Genomic DNA, 22,064 nt, shown 5'->3' with positions numbered 1-22,064 from the left:
TCCACAGGAACCAAACAGGTCCGATAGCGAAGAACTGGGAGAACCAGAGGATCATACGGGACAACCACCAGACCATACCAATCCACACAATGTGCCGGGCAGACCACCCCACGGTCCAGGGGACAGATGGAAAGGGATTCTTCAGGTGAAACAAAGGTTGCACCTGAGGGAGAGGTAACACGACAAGGGCAGCAGGACAAGAGGAAGGAGAGAGAATCTGATTGGACGGTGACTCCAGCCACCTCCCACCTCAGATGGTGACTCTACTATGCCCTGTCCTCCAGACCTTTTAATTCACCTGACTTTGAAACGACTAGTCCAATCTCTCCCTCATCTTCAGTCTCAGAAATTCAACCCCTTTCTGGACACGTCTGCTTGGATGTCCTAATAGGCACCTCATCTAAAAGTAAACTCTCCCTCATTTCCAGCCCCAGCTCTTGGCTGCCTGCCAGCCAGTCATGCCGGTGTGACACCCAATGACAAGGACTCTTTCCTTTGTTCGGGTGCTGCCATCGTCTGGGCCACTTCTAGGGTAGAACCATGCCCCTTACTCATCCTGCTGCCTTGGGTAACCAACGTGCCTGCCCTTCCCCACCCAGGAGAGAAGGACACGGGCAGTCTATGTTCCACGAGAGGTGGAGGACTCTCCCCAGTCTGCCCACCTTCAACACACTGGAACCCGCCAGCCGGACCTCTAAGGAGCCCCTTCCCCATCTACGCTCTTGTCATTTCTCTTGGCTCCCAGCTCGTTCTGTTCTGGACTTTCTTCCTAACAGATGCCAGGGATCTTTCCAAATGCAATGTAACCTGTCACTCCCCCAGACCCCTCCCTGTGTGTCCCAGATAAACAACTCCTCAGCATGAAGCCAGCCCACTGTGAATAGCGCTGCTTCAAATAATCATGGCAGGCCCTGGCTAGGTTGCTCAGTGGACAGAGCGTCGTCCTGGTGAACTAACGTCATGGGTTCGATCCCTGGTCGGGGCACATAGGAGAAGCAGTGAGTGCATAATTCTTTCTTTCTTTTTTTTTTTAAATTTTTTATTTATTCATTTTAGAGAGGAGAGGGAAAGACAGAGAAAGAGAGAGAGAGGAGAGACAGAGAGAGAGAAGGGGGGAGGAGCTGGAAGCATCAACTCCCATATGTGCCTTGACCAGGCAAGCCCAGGGTTTCGAACCGGCGACCTCAGCATTTCCAGGTCGACGCTTTATCCACTGCGCCACCACAGGTCAGGCTAGTGAGTGCATAATTAAATGGAAGAACTAAGTGGAATGAGTTGATGCTTCTCTTTCTCTCCCCCATCAATGGAAAAAAAAAAAATCAAGCTCCTCTAAAGATATAACCTTCTAAGGTTATAGGAACATAGCCTATAACTGGAAGCATGGTGTGCTTCCGGGAACCTCTCACAGAGGAGCCTGCTGGGTAACTGAGAGGGAGGGCAGACATATCTCCATCACTCGGGCCCCCTTGCCAAGTTATCAAAATACCCCCTCTCCATCCTCATTAATACTGACTTCATTTATCCCACAACTAAGTTCTCCTAAAGTTCAACATGAAACAAAGTGCTTCACAAAGGAAGCCCTCGCCTGACCAAGAATATAATTACATTAATATTGCTTTAGATCATTTAGTCATTTCAGACATTGAAATCATCTCAGTTACTTGAACATTTGTTTTAGACCCATAAAGAACTCCTGCTTGGAGAAGAGAAACAACAAAAAGCCCACTTCAATGATCTGAAGATCAAGCAAGCATTCTATTCTTGGCAAACTGGATCTACTTAAAAATTTCTGCTTAAATCTGTCAGAGTGAGTTAAGAGCTAGAACCAAGGCATTCCCACGTTTTCCTTCCATCATGAGCTTGATTTCGACCATCTAATAATAAGGTGGATCTCTCAGAAGCATGTGCCAGTGTGGGCGCTGCTGAACTGGGTGCTCTGGCCTAGAGGCCCCCCCTCCGCATGCCCCCCACCCCAACCCTGTCACTCTCAGCCCTTCCACCCCAGCTCCTCCCAGCAGGCTGCGCGGTGAAAAGCCCGTTCACTCTGCAGCAGGACAGACCACCTGACCCTGGCCTTGTTATTCCTGCCCCGCACCACGCCCGGAACTTACAACGCCAACCTCCTGGCAGCGGCCACTGAGCCCTTGGCCATAAGAAGGATTAAAAAACATCCTTGCTGTGACTATGCAAACTGCCAGAAGTGTGTCTTGACACAGAAAATTAAAACGGTCTTTACGTTTAACCTACAGAAGTTTATTCTTCAACACCTCGTGTCACTTTATGTCTGAAGCTGGTATCACACACAATTGTTTACTCTCAGCCCTGTAACCTACTTTTTCATAATTTCATAATGAAAAGACCTGTAATTTTCATAAATTACATTTAAGTAAAAAAATTTTTTTTTTGAAAAAAAAAATGGGTGGAGTTGAGAAAGCAGAGCCCAGATTCTAATGGAACAGAACTAAATACACACCCCAACAGGAGTTAACGTGCTGGTCCCAGAGGTCACAGCGCCGTCGGTACTGAATCTACCATTTCCCTTTTCCCCTCCTGGGAAAAACATTTTGGGAAGAAACTCGTCGTACGAACAGTAATGTGACTCAATCTGAACATATTATATTCTTAAATAGCAATATTACAGGAACTTAAATATGTATTTTAAAATCATGAACTTGATGTAATTAAAAGTCAATTATCTGCCACCAACTTTCCCCTAAAAGTCATATAAATAATAACTAATTTTAGAAACTAGGAACAAATCTGTCCAACATTTTTTTTATTTTTTTTTATTTATTTATTCATTTTAGAAAGGAGAGAGAGAGAAGAGAGAGAAGAGGGGGAGGAGCTGGAAGCATCAACTCCCGTATGTGCCTTGACCAGGCAAACCCAGGGTTTCGAACCGGCGACCTCAGCATTTCCAGGTTGACGCTTTATCCACTGCGCCAACACAGGTCAGGCCCCAACATTTTTAACAATATAGTATTAAAGGTATATATTCAGATAATAGGCAGTGTGGACTTAAATTCAAATGAAAATTAAATGACTATTGGTATAAACACATAGTTTTCATCTGAGATATAGCTTAGTCATTGGACAATTAATCTATCACCCACTTCCTCATTAATTCACAGTATAAACGTATAAACGTAGAGGAACTGAGCGGAGACTACTCCTCATGGACCCCAGGACCCCAGAACACATGCTGCACACAAAGACATCAGTGTTTCTTTCCTGATCATGGGTAATCAGGATGCTTTTATTGTCTCAAGAGAGCGCAGTGCCATGACGGAGCCACATGCTACTTCCTCATGTCACTTCAAGTAGAATCAGACACTAACATGACAGGGTGGAGGTCAACCCGGCCTGAAGTTATACTGTACGGATTAAAGCAGAACTGACCCAACGTGTCAGAGGATATACTCTTTTCTGACAACTTCCCCAATAGAAATGTGATGAGGAGAAGAGAGAATGGAAACAAGAGCTAACTGCACACAGATGGGAGATGTTAAAGACACACGTATGTGGTCTACAGATTAGAGTCACCAACCTGGAATTAGTACAGAGGCAGACTATGTCACGGACATATGACCCAGCTTGAAAAGGCTTTGCCAGCACCTAAGAATAGCTCCCAGTGGCTATTTAAACTCAGTCCCCAGATGGAATCGGAGGTGCCCTCCTCTGGTCTGTGTTGACACTGTACCAGTCAATGACGTGCGGCATGAAGGGAGAACGCCAAGCAAGTCATAGGGGAGCACCGCGGCTACGTCGTAGGGGAGCACCGCGGATACTTCGTAGGGGAGCACCGCGAATACGTCATAGGGGAGCACTGCGGATACATCGTAGGGGTGCACCGCGGACTACGTCGTAGGGGAGCACCCTAAACACGTCGTAGGGGAGCACCGCAGAACACTCCTCCAGAGGTCCGGCCTCTGACTTAACCGACTGCAGCACCAGGTCTAGTTAACGCCCTGTGCTCAGACTACTGCTATTCTGCCAGGGATCCCGATGTAGCCCATCTTATGAAAACAAGTGGGACAGACAGGAGTCACACAACAGAATTACGATTACGTGGTGTTCTAAGGTTCCTTCGTGGTCTGAGGTGGAGGCAGAGTGCCACTAACACCTGACCTTGATAAGAAAGGACACACGCCTGACCAGACGGTGGCGCAGTGGATAGAGCATCGGACTGGGATGCGGAAGACCCAGGTTCGAGACCCCGAGGTCACCAACTTAAGCGCGGGCTCATCTGGCTTGAGTAAAAGCCCACCAGCGTGAACCCAGGGTCGCTGGCTCCAGCAAGGGGTTACTCAGTCTGCTGAAGGCCCACGGTCAAGGCACATATGAGAAAGCAATCAATGAACAACTAAGGTGTTGCAACGTGCAATGAAAAACTAATGATTGATGCTTCTCATCTCTCTCCATTCCTGTCTGTCTGTCCCTGTCTATCCCTCTCTCTGACTCACTCTCTGTCTCTGTAAAAAATAAAAAAAAATAAAAATTAAAAAAAAAAAAAGAAAGGACACACATTGAAAACCTCCAGGGCAGTACCTAAAAGAACAAACTACCAAGCTAATGGGGGGCGGGGGGGGGGGGCGGCAAAAAGAGGATGAGAAGAAATGAACAAAAGAGAATAGAAAGCAAAAATGTAATAAATTACAGTCCAATTAAAAGATGAAGATTAGGATTAAAAAAGCAACAATACCCAACTTTATTCTGCTTTCAAGATATCTTAAATACAGACACAGAACGGTTGAAAGGGAGAGAATGGAGTAAGATATACGGCAGACAAATCATGAACTGGGAGAAAATATTTACAACACAACCAATAAAGGACTTGTACCCAAAATATATAAAGGACTCTTAAAACTCAAACAATAAGAAAGCAAACAATTAAAAAAGAGCAAAAGATCTGAATAGATTACCTCACCAAAAAAGACATACAGATGGCAATAAGCATGTGAAAAGATGGGTCTACATCACATGCCATTGGGAACTGGAAACGAAAACAACTATGAAATGTCAGTACTTACCTATCAGAACGGCTAAGCTCCATAAAACAGACGACATCAATTGCAGACTAGGATGTGGAGCACTAGGAACTCACAGTTATTGCTGGTGGGAATGAGAAATGGGGCGCCCACTCTGCAAGGCAGTCTGGCAGTTTCTTACAAAGGCAGTCTTACCATTACCTGAATCACCTGAAATCTTATGTCCAGAGGAAAACATGTATGAGAATGTTTATAGCAGTTTTATCCATATTGCCAAAATTAAGCAACCGAGATGAATGGATAAGCAAACGATGGTATAGCCATGCAACTGAATAGTGTTCAGAGGTAAAAAAGAAACGAACTGTGAAGCCACAAAAAGACATGGAGGAAACTTAAGTGCACGCTTAGTGAAAGAAGCCAGTCCGAAAAGGTGACATACTTACAACATGACATTCTCAGAACTACAGACAATGACATTCTCAAGACAGTTGCCAAGCATGGGGGGAGGTGGGGAGTGGATATTATAATATAATGGTAGGTGCATGTCATTAAACATCTGTCAATTCACAGAACACAAAGAGTAAACCCTAATGTAAACTACAGATGTTAGTTGATAATAATGTATTGATATTGGTTCTTCACTGATAACAAATACATGACACCAGTGCCAGATACTAAGAACAGGGGAGACTGGAGGGAGAGAAGAGTGTGTGGGAATTCCGGGGAAGCTCTGCTCAATTTTCTATAAACCGATGACTGCTCTAAATAAATAAACACGGTGAACTAACAACAGCAACAAACATCCCAGCAGCCATCTGCAACTGGCAGCAATGAGGAGCCAGCCCCTTGCTCTGGGGACAAAACACGCAGTGCTTGATGTTTCTGGAAGTTATCCCTGGACAAGAACTCAATGTGATTCTTAGTTCCCTGTGTGCCCCCAGTGCCGGTCTGGCATATGACAGGTCTTAAAAGTCTGGTCAGTAAATAAATACACGGAACAAATGAACGAAAGGGTAACCGCAGTGAACAGGATCAAGTACAGGGGCAGCAGTTCAAAAAAACTCCAGCAAAAGCCCGACCCCTCCAAAGGTGACATTTGTAGTACCGATTTTATTTCTGTAATAAATATCGTATTTTTGTTGTTGCTGTAGTAAATACGATATTTACCAATAGAAATTGCTACAGGACAAGTTACTTCTGTTGAACCTGAATGCCCGGTCATCCCTTTGCCATCCTTTCCCTCCCCCACCGAAACAGCTATTTTTAGGTGAAGAGAGAGGCTTCTGTGAGACAGCCTTTGGCGTGTGGGCGCCCGGCATCTGTCCACGTGACCCGGGGGCCCGCCAAGCGAGCCCCCAGGCAGGACCGGCACCCGCACGGAGCGGTTTCCAGCCTCGGAGTCGTTGGGAACAAATTCCTGGCAGCTCTTACTTAACCAAGGTTTACTGACACAGAGGTCCAGTCTCAGAGGATCCTGAATCACAAACAGGATAATTCAAAAAACAAAAAACCAAAAATGAAACAAGTGACATTTTTGTTTACAAAATGTTCAGTTTGCCAAACAAGAGGCTACGAGACCAGGCGGTGTGGGTGCAGCACTGGGGGCTTGGCAGCCCGCGCTGCGAGGATTACGAGTCCGAGCAAGGGAGCCAGGCCAAGAGCGGACACACACAGACGCCCAGTGTCCGAGCCCTTCCAGTCCCCGGTTTCCTGTGCAAAGTGGGAGAGGAGGGGAGAGGAGAAGCAGAAAGGACCAAGCTGGCGCGTCTAGACCACTTCTTCCGCAAGTCTGGCCATCAGAGAGAAGTGACGTAAGGAGGTAGCCAGACAGCAACAGTCAACTCTCTCTTTTCTTTAAGAAAGGGGATGACTTGAGGTTTGAGGGAAGAATGAAAACCAGCAAACCCTGTGTGACTGACATATGAATTCTTTTTTTTTTCTTTTTCTTAAGTTGGAAACGGGGAGGCAGTCAGACAGACTCCCGCATGCGCCTGACTGGGATCCACCCGGCATGTCCACCAGGGGGCGATGCCCTGCCCATCTAGGGCGACACTCTGCCACAATCACAGCCATTCCAGCACCTGAGGCAGAGGCCACAGAGCCATCCTCAGCGGCCAGGCAAACTTTGCTCCAATGGAGCCTCGGCTGCGGGAGGGGAAGAGAGAGACAGAGAGGAAGGAGAGGGGGAGGGGTGGAGAAGCAGATGGGTGCCTCTCCTGTGTGCCCTGGCCGGGAATCGAACCTGGGACTCCTGCACGCCAGGCCGACGCTCTACCACAGAGCCAACCGGCCAGGGCCGACATATGAATTCTTAATCTGTATGCAAGAAACGCTTTAAAAATAAAATATTCTGGATATTATCAAATCAAGTCTTGTCAGCCGGGTAGAGCACAAGTGTAGAGTAACCGAGATCTAGCCTTTCTATACCCATGGTGGATACCTAGTAGAGGTGCTCTCTGGAAACTGTAACTAAATGTCATGTCAAGGAGCCCGGAGACTCAGGGCTCAGGTGATGATCCTGTCATTAATAATGACAAATTGATTCGGAGAACAAATGAAACGTTTATTACCATTTCAGTTTTGCTTACTAGCAAACTAATTTAGCCTGCCGGCTGTACGCCAGTGCCTTCAAGTTCAAGTACAGGATTTGCAATGAAGAACAATTACTTCCCAAGCAGGACTCTGATGTACTACTCTTAGCTAAAAGGACAATGCCGACTTATTCAAATTTATCAATTATATAACACACAGAAATAATTTATCAGTTTTACATCCCTATAGAAATTGCAAGTGATTGTTTTATTTACATCTGAATGTAAAATACAGCACTAAAAGATTAATTCTACAAGCTATTATACCAAGTGAGGTAGGTTAACATTAATAATTCATCTTCCTTTGTCAGTGATTAGTAGACTAAGGCTAAAATATAACCATTTTGATACTAACAGAAATGAAAGCAGAGATACTAATAATGAATAAGGCCGGTAACTAGTTATTCCTTATGGTATCACTAATTAACATTTCCATTCAAGCTTAAAACTGCTACATTTGGAATTTGAAAAGTTCGTCATGAATGTTAAAGAGGACCCGAAGTCACCAAGACGCAGACAGTGCACAGGGAGAGAGGGTCCTAAGCGAGTTTCAGTTCAGTGTTACTGAGTAAAACCATCTTACGTACTAATAAAAAATTTAATGTTTATTTTATTGATTTTTGAGAGAGGAGAGAAGAGAGACACAGGAACATCAGTCTGGCCCTCTATGTGCCCTGACCAGGGACCGAACCGGCAACCTCTGTGCTTCGGGACGATGCTCTAACCAATCTAGCCATCCAGACAGGGCCCATCTTACATATTTTAAGTGAAGAACTTTTTCAACCAAACTATGGTTTCTTTTGTTGTTTTATTTAAATCAATCCCTTCTACTTGAACAAGTTTAAGAACAAAACAAGGCTACAGATTCCAACTTTCAGTCAAAAGTTATTTTTTTCCTTTGATCTAAGACCATACCCCCCACGTAAACATTGGGTGATCCTCTTCTGATGTGGATTTAGGGGAGATTCCACAAGCTTTAGTATCCATTTTTAGTATTACATTTCTTTTTTTGAAATTTTATTTATTCATTTTTATTATTAGAGAGAGAGGAGAGAGAGAGAGAGAGAGAGAGAGACAGAGAGAGAAGGTGGGGAGGAGCTGGAAGCATCAACTCCCATATGTGCCTTGACCAGGCAAGCCCGGGTTTCGAACTGGCGACCTCAGGGTTCTAGGTCGATGCTTTACCCACTGCACCACCACAGGTCAGAGCTTACATTTCTTACTCCACACTGACAACTGACACACAGACCAAGAACAAACAGAGTAGCCCTGTGCTGTCGCCCAGTTCAAACGCCATCCTCCTTCCCCCTCAGAGCGGAAGATGACAGACTGGCACCAGCACGACCCTGTGGGGTCCCGAAAGGGAGCGACAGCTGGCAGGGACCTGCTCCTCCCATGCCCAGCGCTGTGCTGCCTGCCTGCCGTACGGAGACGACCTCAGTCAGTCCTCACGGCCTAAGAGGGAGGGTGCTATCCCTCTCCTCACGCAGAGGAGGGGACTGAGGTGTTCCGGTGACTTTCCCAAGGTTACACACATCCAGGCGGTGCGGTCCGAATCTGAACCCACATCTGATCCCGAGCCTGCCCTTTCAACCACTCTGCAGCCTCGATCACATGTGCGAAGGAAAACCCTGAGGAAAGGAAATCTAACTTTCTCTACCTGGCGCCCGAGGATGGAATGATGCCCAGTATATGCGATTCACAAGGAAGGGATGTCTACTCAATTAGAGTGTTCATTGGCTAGAACACTTGAACTATCAGGGCTGCTTTCAAAGGGAACGGCCACCTGTGGGGCTGGGCAGCATCAGAGGCATGAGTCCATCGGCTGAGGGCCGGCCCAGTCACTAGGCCATTTCAGCCCAGTGTGTTTGGGTCTGGCAGGAAGTCACACCAAGGTGGTGAGACTACTCCCCAAAGTACCAGACCCGTGAAAACCAGTCCCTCTGCGGCCCACCTGTCCTGGCCCGCTGACACAGAGAGAGGAATTAACTCCAAGTCAGACAGAGTGGTCCAGGGGCACCTGGCTGGATGAACCTGAAATTCTGAAACACTACAGGAAGTAAGGAGGCATCAACACGTGATTATCTAGCCTTGACCTGGGGTGGCGCAGTGGATCAAGTGTCGACCTGGAGTGCTGGGGTTGCTGGTTCGAAACCCAGGGCTGGCCCGGTCAAGGAACATACGAGAAGCAACGAGCTGATGCTTCCTGCTCCTCCTCATCCCTCTCTCTCTCCTCTCTCTGAAAACAATAAATAAAATATTAAAAACCATGATGACCCAGTCCAGATGGCAGGGAGCCCCACTGCCTGGCATACATGTAACTCCCACTGGAGAAGGGGCACAGGGGGAGGGCTGGGCTGCCTCTGACCGGCGGGCCCTGCTCCCTGGGGCGGGGAGGGCTGGGTGTAGGCCTCCCCACATCTGGAAGATGGTCATGTAAACTGATAGCCCCTCATAGGACCCGGCGAGGATGAAATGAGAACGCAGAAGTGAAGCATCTGACCTGATGTGACCCTGAGTAACTGCTGGTTTGGGGCTGAGGGAAGCCACAGGGCACGGAGAGTTAAGTATCAGTGTCGCTGGGCAAGCAGAGCAGGGCCCGTCTTGTTCCCAGGGACAGAGAGCTACACGTTCACACAATGGACGCCAGACTCACATTTCCAGCTGCCACATCGACGCTTCCACTCAGTCTAACGGGCACCCCAAACCTAACACGTCTGAAAGCAAAGCCTGCTGACCCAACACCACTGTCCTCCCTCCTCCACGCCTGACATCAACGCCCAGCAAGCCCAGCTGTCTCCCCCTTCCCTCCCATCATTCCTTCTCACTGGGACTGCAACAGCCACAGCCACCTCCCAACCCGTCTCCCTCTTTCCACCAGCAGCCAGGAAGAACCTTTTAATAAAATGTTAAGTCAAACCACAGCACTCCTGAGCTCAAAACCTTCAGAGGCCCCCCAACCCCACCCAGGCAACCATCCTACCATGAGCCACAAGGCCCTACTATGAGACCTGCCCCCACCTTGAGCCTGCTCTGCCTCAAGGACTCATCGCCCCCTCTCTTCCCTTCTTAACTACATCTCAACTGGCTTCCATGCTGTGACCCAAGCTGAGGAGGCCTCAGGGCCTTTGCACTGCCAGCCCCCACAGGAACGGTCTCCCCAGACATCGCTCCCTCCCTACTGCGTGTCTCTGACCGCTCTACCCAAACTGGGCCCCACCTGCACCTTAGGGAGCAGGGACTTTGATGTACTGATTTATCTGTAGTGACTAGAACAGTGATTCTCAGGTAGTAGGTGCTCATGTGAATGAATAGCATAATTTAAATGAGGAAAGAAAAATTACTGCAATCCTTTGATTACTGAATATTTAGTTTTACGTGCTTTTCAGAATACCATAGAATGACTTTTGTTTTTCCAGTTAAGGAGCAATTTCTCAAAAAAAAAAAAAAAAAAAAAAAGCTAAGAAGAGACAAACTCTATTAATTCACCCCTTCACCAGAACAGGGACTCCACCTTAGTACCAACAGAGGAAAAATTCAAAGAAGTGAAATGTAGGTAGCTGTCAAAAATAATAAGTAAATGAATTACTTATGAAATCAAATAAATATGCACAAATAGCTAAATTTTAAAAAGCAATGCACAAGTTTTTGTACAACCACAGGTGTTAATTATGTAACAACGTAATATATCGTATGAAACTGTTTATTAGGTTCATTAAAAAAAAAACAAAATAAATTTTAATACTGATTATAGAATGAAAGTACAGTTCTAGACTTCATAAAGGACTAGAAGCTATTTCAAAATATGAACATGCAGTGGGAAGCTGGGCAGGATTAGGCAGAGCCTAAAAGCAGAGAAGGTGAAGATACTTACTCACATATCTGTGCAGAGACAAGAGGGACCTCAGTGAGTCACACATTCCTGTCGGTACCACCACGGGAGCCGCGGCCTGCCGGCCAGGGCCTGTGTCATAAATACCTGCCCCACACACACCAGCTTTGCCGCTCTCAGGAGTTACAGGGGCGGGCTCACTCTGGACTGTGTGAGTCCAGTTTGTAGTCGTCAGGAGCCTGCCAGGTAATTTGCCTCGGTAGTCACCTTGTAATCGTTACTTCATCTGAACCCATGCTCCTAAAATATTAGTCAGCTTATAGTAACTCAGAACCTTTCAGTCCTAACCATACAAATTCTTGCTTGAAATGAGACATGCAAACAGAATCCGCAGCCTCAGCACTCAACATCACAAGGCTCCGGTTTGACTCTGCACCTGTCACCTCTCACCACCCCTTTCATGAGTCCTAAATCTCAGGCAAACTGAAATGTCCTGTCCTCTTTCTGTTCCCTCCACCGGAGAAAACCATCCTTTCGGCCTGCAATGCTGACCGTCAGGAATGGTAAAGCCTCCTCTGACCTCCTCCACCCTATGTGCGGGGTGGTCATCTGTTCCCGTGACACCCTGTAGTCTCTGTGCCTCTCCCCTGGCCTGTGGTCCCGTGTTAAGCCATGTATGTGTACATTTTCATAATCTCCCTCGCCCTCACTATGCATGTTGCAGGTGTCTTTTGTGTGTGTGTGTGTGGCAGAGACAGAGAGAGTCAGAGAGACAGACAGACAGACAGGAAGGGAGAGAGATGAGAAGCATCAAGTCTTCGTTGCAGCACCTTAGTTGTTCATTGATTGATTTCTCCTGTGTCTTGACCGTGGGGCTACAGCAGACCGAGTGACTCCTTGCTCAAGCCAGCGACCTTGGGTCCAAGTTGGTGAGCTTTGCTGAAACCAGATGAGTCCACGCTCAAGCTGGCGACCTCGGGGTCTCGAACCTGGGTCCTCCGCATCCCAGTCCGATGCTCTATCCACTGCACCACCACCTGGCCAGGCTGTGGCAGGTATCTTGAAGGTGGGGACCAAGTTTATTCATGCTGTAAATGACAGCCATGGCTTCAAGAGAGACTAGAGAAACCTTGTTCAGAGTTAGAATGGAAGAATCTGATGCTCTCATCTGACATACTCATTTAGTCGATCAACAACATTCCAAATCTGTCCCTCACGTCCTTGTCTCACCAAAAGTGTCACTGCGCGGGGCAGGGACAGCACATCTGCTATAGCTGCTACCACCCCACCCTCTGGAGCACCCCTACAACAGACGCTGCGAAAGGACCGCACCCCCCACCCCAGAGGACCGCTGTGAGAACTAAGTCAGACTCCTGAATTCTGTATTTCCAGTAATACCAACATTTACTGCGTTGCTCATGCCGAGTCGGGCCAGCGAATCCTCTGCACGGGGTTGTGCTGAGGACGTAAGGTGGCACGGGTGGGACGTGCTATAAAGCCCAGAGCCACCTGTGTGGCCAGGAGTTCTGAGCAGCCTGGGCTCCAATCCAGGTGTTTGGATTTCTCCTGCGCTGGAGAGCAGAGGAGAAGGTCAGGCTGGGATGTCGGTAACACGGCTGCTGGCCCAGTGCACGTGCTAGGGGGCGGGGAGGCGGGGGAACGGGCCCCCTGAACTGGGACATTCTCTACTAATGTAGTTAGTGTGAACTCACTTACACACTGCGTATTGGGAACTTCTCAAAGGGGGCACACTTAAGGTTTTGTGTGTGTGTGGGCAGGGTTGTGACAGAACACGCATAACCTAATGTACCAATAGTGACATTTAGTACACGCACAATGCCGTACAACCGTCACCAGTGTCCAGGTCACACATTTCCACCCCCCAAACTGGACAGCCTGACCCTCTGAGCAGTCACTTCCCATTCTCTACCTGCCCTGCCCCTGGCAGTCACCAAGCTGCCTCCTGTCCCTTAAGGATTTGATGACTCTGGAAATTCCATATAAATGGGAGTCATACAGTACGTGACCTTTTAAATCTGGCTGCTTTCCCCGAGGATGTCGCAACGTGTATCGTCAGTACTTCATTTCTCCATGTGTGGATACACTACCTTTTCTATCAGCTGCTGGACCCAGGGCTTGTTAACACCTTTCGGCGACTGTGACTAGTGCTGCTGAGTCTGTACGGGTGCAGCTGCCATGCCTCTTTTTATTTTTTATTGTTTTTGTACTTTTTATTTTTATTTATTTATTTATTGGTATTTTTCTGAAGTTGGAAACAGGGATGCAGTCAGACTCCTGCATGCGCCCGACCAGGATCTACCTGGCACGCCCACCAGGGGGCGTCGCTCTGTGGCAGAGTCACTCTAGCGCAGTGGTTCTCAACCTGTGGGTCGTGACCCCGCCGGGGTCGCGACCCACAGGTTGAGAACCGCTGCTCTAGCACCTGAGGCAGAGGCTCCACAGAGCCATCCCCAGCGCCCGGGCAAACTTTGCTCCAATGGAGCCTCGGCTGCGGGAGGGGAAGAGAGAGACAGAGAGGAAGGAGAGGGGGAGGGGTGGAGAAGCAGATGGGCGCTTCTCCTGTGTGCCCTGGCCGGGAATCGAACCCGGGACTCCTGCATGCCAGGCCGACGCTCTACCACTGAGCCAACTGACCAGGTCCTGTCATGCCTCTTGAACAGAATCTAAGAAATGACGTTGCTGGGTACGGCACCTCGGTTCAAATTCAGAGGGACTAACTAACTGCCAGGCTCCCTCTTACATTCCTGCCGGCGAGGCCTGCGGGTTCCAATCTCTCTCTGTCGACACTGGTTACTGTCCGTCTTTGTAACTGCAGTCGCTCTGCGGGGTGTGCACCGGTGCCCCACTATGCTTAGGATTTGCATTTCCCTAACGGCCGACAGCGTTGAGCATCTTTTCATGTGCCCATCGGCGTCTTCACTTTCAATAACTCTCCAGGAAAGAGGACCAGAGGAAGCGCATCCACTCCTCCAGCTTCCAGAGCTCCACTTGCACCAACAAGGAATCCACCTCGTCCCAGCCGAGGCCGTCACCGTCCTCTATGACATCACGGCGGGCTTGGGGGGGTGTGCCTAGACAGGCCTCACTCACGTCCCGATTCTAACCTCTCCTGATCTTTGGCGTGTCCCCCTTCCTCAGCCTGTCACGGGGCCACATCCCTCTCCTGGCATGCTTTCAGGCCCCCTGCCGGCCTGTGTTTGTGCTGGAACTCCGCGGTTTTACTTCTGACACATACTTGAAGGCCTGGCACAGTGCCACACATAAAACAGGAGACTGCACACTTGTAAGAGGATGAGAGTGGCTCTCGTGAACAGAGACGGTGGCGGTGGTGAGGCCGAGTCCCTTGCGTCCCCTGAGCCACCCCCCCACCCATGACCAGCTGTTCTGTGGAATGGCTGACAGCATGAGAACAAGGACCCCCTACAGCCTCCCCGTCTCGAGTTGACAGGACACTTGATATCCTTCAAGAAGAAAGACCAATTTAAATAATTGTGAAAACTGGGTTTAAACAAGATCATTGGCTCTTCATGCACTTCAAAATTCCGAGTTAAGAGAACGGGCAAGTACAATAAACTGTAACAAGAAAAACAGGCAGCAACACAGCAGGTTACACTCAGGATGTGTCCATCATGTCGTCGGGAAGCAATAAATGTTAACCTGACTAATGTCGATTTGGCAACTTAGCTTTTACATCCCTAGTACTTTTTTAAACTAATTATAGTACATCATTTCCACATTTAGTTACTTCAAAGCTGAGAGGAGTGCTTTTCTTTTAACAACTCATGATTATGTCTGAAGGAAACACAAAATACTGACTAATACATGTTAAGTCAGTTTCAGACTACATGATGCTGTGCTATTTACATGATCTTTTATCCGCTAAACGACAGTGGGCAGGATTACCCTGACTGCCTCAAAATAAAGCATGTCAGAAGCAGCACATTGGCCCTGGCCGGTTGGCTCAGCGGTAGAGCGTTGGCCTGGCATGTGGGGGACCCGGGTTCGATTCCTGGCCAGGGCACATAGGAGAAGCGCCCATCTGCTTCTCCACCCCCCTCTCCTTCCTCTCTGTCTCTCTCTTCCCCTCCCGCAGCCGAGGCTCCATTGGAGCAAAGATGGCCCGGGCGCTGAGGATGGCTCCTTGGCCTCTGCCCCAGGCGCTAGAGTGGCTCTGGTCGCAGCAGAGCGACGCCCTGGAGGGGCAGAGCATCGCCCCCTGGTGGGCAGAGCATGGCCCCTGGTGGGCGTGCCGGGTGGATCCCGGTCGGGCGCATGCGGGAGTCTGTCTGACTGTCTCTCCCTGTTTCCAGCTTCAGAAAAATACAAAAAAAAAAAAAAAAAAAGAAGAAGAAGCACATCGTTCCGACAGGTAGACAATTAAGCGGAGCAGCCCACAGCCATGCCAGTCGCGATGTGGACGGTACAGAGAAAGTTCAGTGTGTTCTGTGGCTCGCTATATTCGAATCCGTGACCAAAGAGTAACATGAATATCGGTGCATTTATAACAAAGCGCCACCACATAGGAATAACATTACTCGGTGGGATAAGCAGTTGAAGGAAACCGGCAGTTTGGTGGAGAAACCCCGTTCTGGTAGGCCATCAGTCAGTGACGAGTCTGTACAGGCTATACGGGAGCCCTAAAAAATCTGTGCGTGAGGCCACATCGAACTGCACTGAATAGGTATGAAACTGGGAGAGTTTTCCTTTTATTTGGTGCAGATTTCACATTTCTATCGTCTTTTGTTGCTTTCCTGTGACCGGTCAAAAGTGCACCATGACTTTACGGACCTGGACACACTGTAGTAGGTACTTCACAAGGCTGTAACGATAAGTGGAGGAGTTAATATCTGTTAGGTGCTTAGACCAGTGCCTGGCAGCTGGCAGGGGCTGTGTTCAGCAAATAAAATAAATTCCCTATTGACTGTTTTCTGTTTTTGCAGAATGAATTTTAATCCACTTAAAGTGAGTCCAACTTGCAACTAAAACATAAATGGTTTTGGCCAGTAATAACTGCTTTGGCTCAACTTAGCTCTCTCATCAACTCCGGTATGAATTCTTTTATTTTATCTAGACCTTAAGAATATATTTGTAATGTTTTTGTGACTTCTTAACACTTCTTTTGAAATATTTCAGATTTTTTTCTCTTACTTTTAAGACCTAAGGACTGACAAGCTGAATTGTATCAATAAGGCAAAACTATAAATATTTTTAAAAATTGCATGACCTATAAATAGTCTATCAATAACAAAAGAAAACCTATGATTTCCTATGTTCCCTGGTGGTGAGGGAATAAAAATCTTCTGTTTTGGGCCCAATTTAAGAAAATGGCCCAAGCAATTTAATAATTGATTCAAAATAATGTAATGGTTGACTAAACAGGGACAAAATAACAGTCTAAATTTATGTAATGGTGAGCCGTAAGGACCTCAAAGCAAATCTGTAAACTCCCCAAAGAAAGTCTCCTGTTATTACTTGAGAAATAAATGAGAACAAGCTTTATTTTCCTATGCTTTAAAGATGTTAAATCAGGTTCAAAGCTTCTTTTAAATATTTTGCCAAAACATTTTCCCTGACCATGTGTTTTTCTTTTCTACCTCTTCAATATTTTTGAAGTTTTTAAAAATAAATGTTGTTTGATTTGGGGACAAAACTGGAAGTTTTGCACAAATTTCAGTTTCCTCTTTTAAATGAGTACAGTTCCTTGCGTTGAACTGTGCACATGTGATAAGATTTATGTGTGTGACAACAGGCACACACCCTGACAACCTGAGTCACGTGAATTATTATTCCTATGCCGTATTATTTAACAGTTAAAACACCGTGGGTTAAAATATTTTACCTGCCAAATCCTGACTACAGACCTCTGGTTTCTGTCTCTTTGTTGTTTGTTCACTGCTCCCAACAAGGCAAGATGATTTTGGTTTTGTGGGTTTTTTTGTGACAGAGACAGAGAGAGGGACAGATAAGGACAGACAGGAAGGGAGAGAGATGAGAAGCATCAATTCTTCATTGTGGCCCCTTAGTTGTTCGCTATTGCTTTCTCATCTGTGCCTTGGTGGGGGGATCGAGTGACCCCTTGCTCAAGCCAGTGACCTTGGGCTCAAGCCAATGACCTTTGGACTCAAGCCAGCAACCATGGCATTATGTCTATGATCCCACACTCAAGCCAGTGACTCCGTGCTCAAGCTGGATGAGCCTGCGCTCAAGCTGGCGACCACGCAGTTTCGAACCTGGGTCCTCTGCTTCCCAGTCTGATTCTCTATCCACTGCGCCACCGCCTGGTCAGGCAAGACGGTTTAACTCTTGATCTTCTTCTTTTTTTTTTCCCCTGTATATTTCTGAAGCCGGAAACGGGGAGAGACAGACAGACTCCCGCATGCGCCCGACGGGGATCCACCTGGCACACCCACCATGGGGCGACGCTCTGCCCACCAGGGGGCAATGCTCTGCCCCTCCGGGAGGTCACTCTGTTGCGACCAGAGCCACTCTAGCGCCTGGGGCAGAGGCCGAGGAGCCATCCCCAGCGCCCGGGCCATCTTTGCTCCAGTGGAGCCTTGGCTGTGGGAGAGAGACAGAGAGGAAGGAGAGGGGGAGGGGTGGAGAAGCAGATGGGCGCTCCTGTGTGCCCTGGCCGGGAATCGAACCCGGGACTTCTGCACGCCAGGCCGATGCTCTACCACTGAGCCAACCGGCCAGGGCCTGATCTTATACCACCGTGGTTGTTAGGATCATACTGTTCATGTATATCATACCGAAGCACCTAGACTGCAGGTGGGAAGAAACTGCTTTGTCTTTGGAGAAAAAAGATTATCAAATCCCTCACAAGATCACTCAGTCTTCACATTTGAGATTTTGTATGACACTAACGGTCTTCCACCATCACGGTAAGGACCTGTAACGGGCCAGGTCTTCTATAGTTTAGGCCTTAGGGCTAAAATTCTGTTACAACCACTCAGCTCTGTACTGTAGTCTGAAAGCGGCCATAGACAACACATGAACAAATGGCCACGTTCTGGGCATACAATTTTATATGCAGACAGGTGCTGGCCAGCCCCCTGGCTCTAGTTTGCTCATTCCTCAGTTAAAGTGCAACTGATACAAGGTGATGCTGTAGCAAAATAAATTTGAAGGAGATTTCAAAATGTATGTCAATTCCTACTGTAGTCTCCAGCATATAAACGACTAGAATTTGGTATTTCTCTTGAATCATTAATATTTTCCTATCACTTTTAATTATAGTTGAAAAAAAAAAGCAATGATACATTTTCTGAATATTCTCTACAAAATGGAACAGACTACTTACTCATAAAGGACCTTTTATTTTTAAGAGAAAACGATCATGAAATGACTATTTTGGGGGAAGCTTGTGTATCTGGAAGGTTTATAGAAAATGAAAACCTGCCTTTATTTCTTAACTTTCAGGTAATTAGAATGACTTATAAATTTTAGATTTTTAAAGTATTTTCCATAAAGTCTGAATCACTTTCCCTGCAAAACTTTCGGAATGCCTTTGTTCATATGGAGACAAAAGAAAATAAAGGGGCCATTTCTACTGCTGTGCAAATTCTAAATAATTTACAAGAATTTTATCAAATGGCAAGCCATAGGACATCAATTATTTTTATTTTTTAAGAAGTAAACTATATTATTTAAACTGGAGAAGCCGCACCATTGCTTGGTATGTTCCGTTTTCATTTCTTGGTAACTTCCAATAGCAAAACTTTAACACCCTCCACAGATGACCCCCAACACGGAAGAGAACAATAAGATGACAATGAAACCCTTACAGGAAGAATACTTCAAGAATGAGAATCAGGAGGTACAATAATAGATAGCATCATCTGAATTTCAGGCCCTAAAGAACTTCATGCAATGGAACTACTGCATAAACCATAAAAGGAATCAAACCATAAAAGCAAAACTACATTAAAAGTTAACTTGCAGGCCCTGGCCGGTTGGCTCAGTGGTAGAGTGTCGGCCTGGCGTGCAGAAGTCCCGGGTTCGATTCCCAGCCAGGGCACACAAGAGAAACGCCCATCTGCTTCTCCACCCCTCCCCCTCTCCTTCCTCTCTGTCTCTCTCTTCCCCTCCCGCAGCCGGGATCCATTGGAGCAAAGATGGCCCGGGCGCTGGGAATGGCTCCTTGGCCTCTGCCCCAGGCGCTAGAGTGGCTCTGGTCACAACAGAGCGACCCCCTGGAGGGGCAGAGCATCGCCCTCTGGTGGGCAGAGCGTCGCCCCCTGGTGGGCGTGCCAGGTGAATCCCAGTCGGGTGCATGCGGGAGTCTGTCTGACTGTCTCTCCCCGTTTCCAGCTTCAGAAAAATACAAAAAAGAAAAAAAAAAAGTTAACTTGCAACTTCAATAATTCAAAGATAGCCTGACCTGTGGTGGCACAGTGGATAAAGCGTCGACCTGGAATGCTGAGGTCGCCAGTTCGAAACCCTGGCTTGCCTGGTCAAGGCACATATGGGAGTTGATGCTTCCTGCTCCTCCCCCTGTTTTCTCTCTATCTCTCCCCCCCCCTCTCTCTAATAAAAATGAATAAATAAAATAAAATAAAAATAATTCAAAGATAACCCAATAAAAAACTAGCAAAGGTTGTGAACAGACATTTCTCCAAAGAAGATATGCAATGGCCAGTAAGAACGTGAAGAGAGGCTCGAGATCATCAGCCACTAGGGAAATGGGAGACAATATTCAAATGAGGTATTACTTCACCTCACTCAGATGACGAAGGAAAAGGGCAGACAACAGCAAGGATGCAGAGAAACTGGAACCCTCACTCTGCTGTGGGAATGTAAAATGGTGCACTCACTCTGGAAATGTCTGGCAGTTCCTCAAAAGGTTCAATTTAGTCACCCCATGAGCCAGCAATTCCACTCCTAAGTATATAACCAAGAGAAAGAGAAAAGCATAGGTACTCACAGAAGCTGTACATCAGGGGTCCCCAAACTTTTTACACAGGGGGCCAGTTCACTGTCCCTCAGACCGTTGGAGGGCCGGACTATAAAAAAAAAACTATGAAGCCTGACCTGTGGTGGTGCAGTGGATAAAGCGTCGACCTGGAATGCTGAGGTCGCCGGTTCGAAACCCTGGCTTGCCTGGTCAAGGCACATATGGGAGTTGATGCTTCCAGCTCCTCCCCCCTTCTCTCTTTCTGTTTCTCTCTCCTCTCTCTCCCTCTCTGTCTCTCTCTCCTCTCTCTCCCTCTCTGTCTCTCTCTCCTCTCTCTCCCTCTCTGTCTCTCTCTCCTCTCTAAAAATGAATAAATAAAAAAATAAAAATAAAAAAAACTATGAATAAATCCCTATGCACACTACACATATCTTATTTTAAAGTAAAAAACAAAACAAAACGGTAACAAATACAATATTTAAAACAAAGAACAAGTAAATTTAAATCAACAAACTGACCAGTATTTCAATGGGAACTATGGGCCTATTTTGGCTAATGAGATGGTCAATGTCAGGTTCCATATTTGTCACTGCTAGCCGTAAGGAGCGTTATGACGCACTTCCGGAGCCGTGACGCGCGAGTCCCTCGTCACCGGAAGTAGTACTGTACACGAGAGACGCCCGTGCTTCGCGGCGCCGCCACATACAGTGTTCCTCTCACTGACCACCAATGACCACCTTCCGGAAGTGCGGCGGGGGCCGGATAAATGGCCACCGGGGGGCCGCATGCAGCCCGGGACCCCTGCTGTATATGAATGTTGATGGCAGCATTATTTCTAATAGCTAAAGGGTGGAAACAACCAACCCAAGTAGCTAAAGGGAGGATAAATGGATACACCAAATGTGTTGTACAGATACAGTGGAACACTAACCATCCACAAACAGAAAGGAAGTGCCGATCCATGCCACCGCCACAGCATGAATGAACCCTGAAACCATTATTCTAAGTGAAAGGCACCCGTCACTAAAGACCACATATCCTACGTACGATTCCATTTATATGAAACGTCCAGCATAAGCTAATCTAAAGAGGCAATTAATGGTGGCCTATGGCTGGCATTGGGGGTGAGCGGGAAGGGACTGCTAACAGCTATCGTATTTCTTCTGAGGATGGTGAAAATAATCTAAAGCTGATTGTGGTAGTAATTTTAAATCTTGTGAGTATAATAAAAACCACTGAACTGTGCACTTTAAATGGGAGAACTGTATTGTATGTTAACTATCTCAAGAAAGCTGTTCACAAACAAACGGCTTTTATTTATGTGGGATAATGAAGACATCTTTATTGCTTAAACTACTATTAGTTGGGTATTTTGTTACTTTTGGGCAAAAACATCTTAAATTGTTCACATATCATCGGGTGAGCGGATGCTGAAAGCCGGGTATCTCATGGGAAACACCCAGAACTAGAAATCGGAGATATAACTGCCGCAGCCGCCTCACTAGGCTGAGCCACAAGACAAAGGAAAAGCCCAGTCTGTTTCCTCCGGCAGTGTTTAACCACCCTGTCCAAGCAGGAAGAGACAAACACTTAGCTTGGCCGCCTTGACCAACATTCACAATGTATTTGGCCAAGTTTCCCAAGTTGAATCCTCTACAGATTTCTATGAAGTAAGTAAATATTTCACTCAGAGTCTATTTTCTTCACCTTCTCCCAAAGTACAAAAATATCAGAAT

The 22,064-nt window shown here is 47.1% G+C and overlaps 1 protein-coding gene across 1 annotated transcript in view; it reads right to left on the bottom strand.

The window, feature by feature from the left end:
• Positions 1 to 22,064, bottom strand: part of BAIAP2L1 (BAR/IMD domain containing adaptor protein 2 like 1) — an 81,518-nt gene that overhangs the window by 19,110 nt on the left and 40,344 nt on the right. The window lies entirely within an intron of this gene.

The sequence above is a fragment of the Saccopteryx leptura genome, chromosome 6 (genome assembly GCF_036850995.1).
Source record: "Saccopteryx leptura isolate mSacLep1 chromosome 6, mSacLep1_pri_phased_curated, whole genome shotgun sequence".
NCBI classification, from domain to species: domain Eukaryota; kingdom Metazoa; phylum Chordata; class Mammalia; order Chiroptera; family Emballonuridae; genus Saccopteryx; species Saccopteryx leptura.
This window is presented reverse-complemented; position numbering and strand designations above follow the sequence as displayed.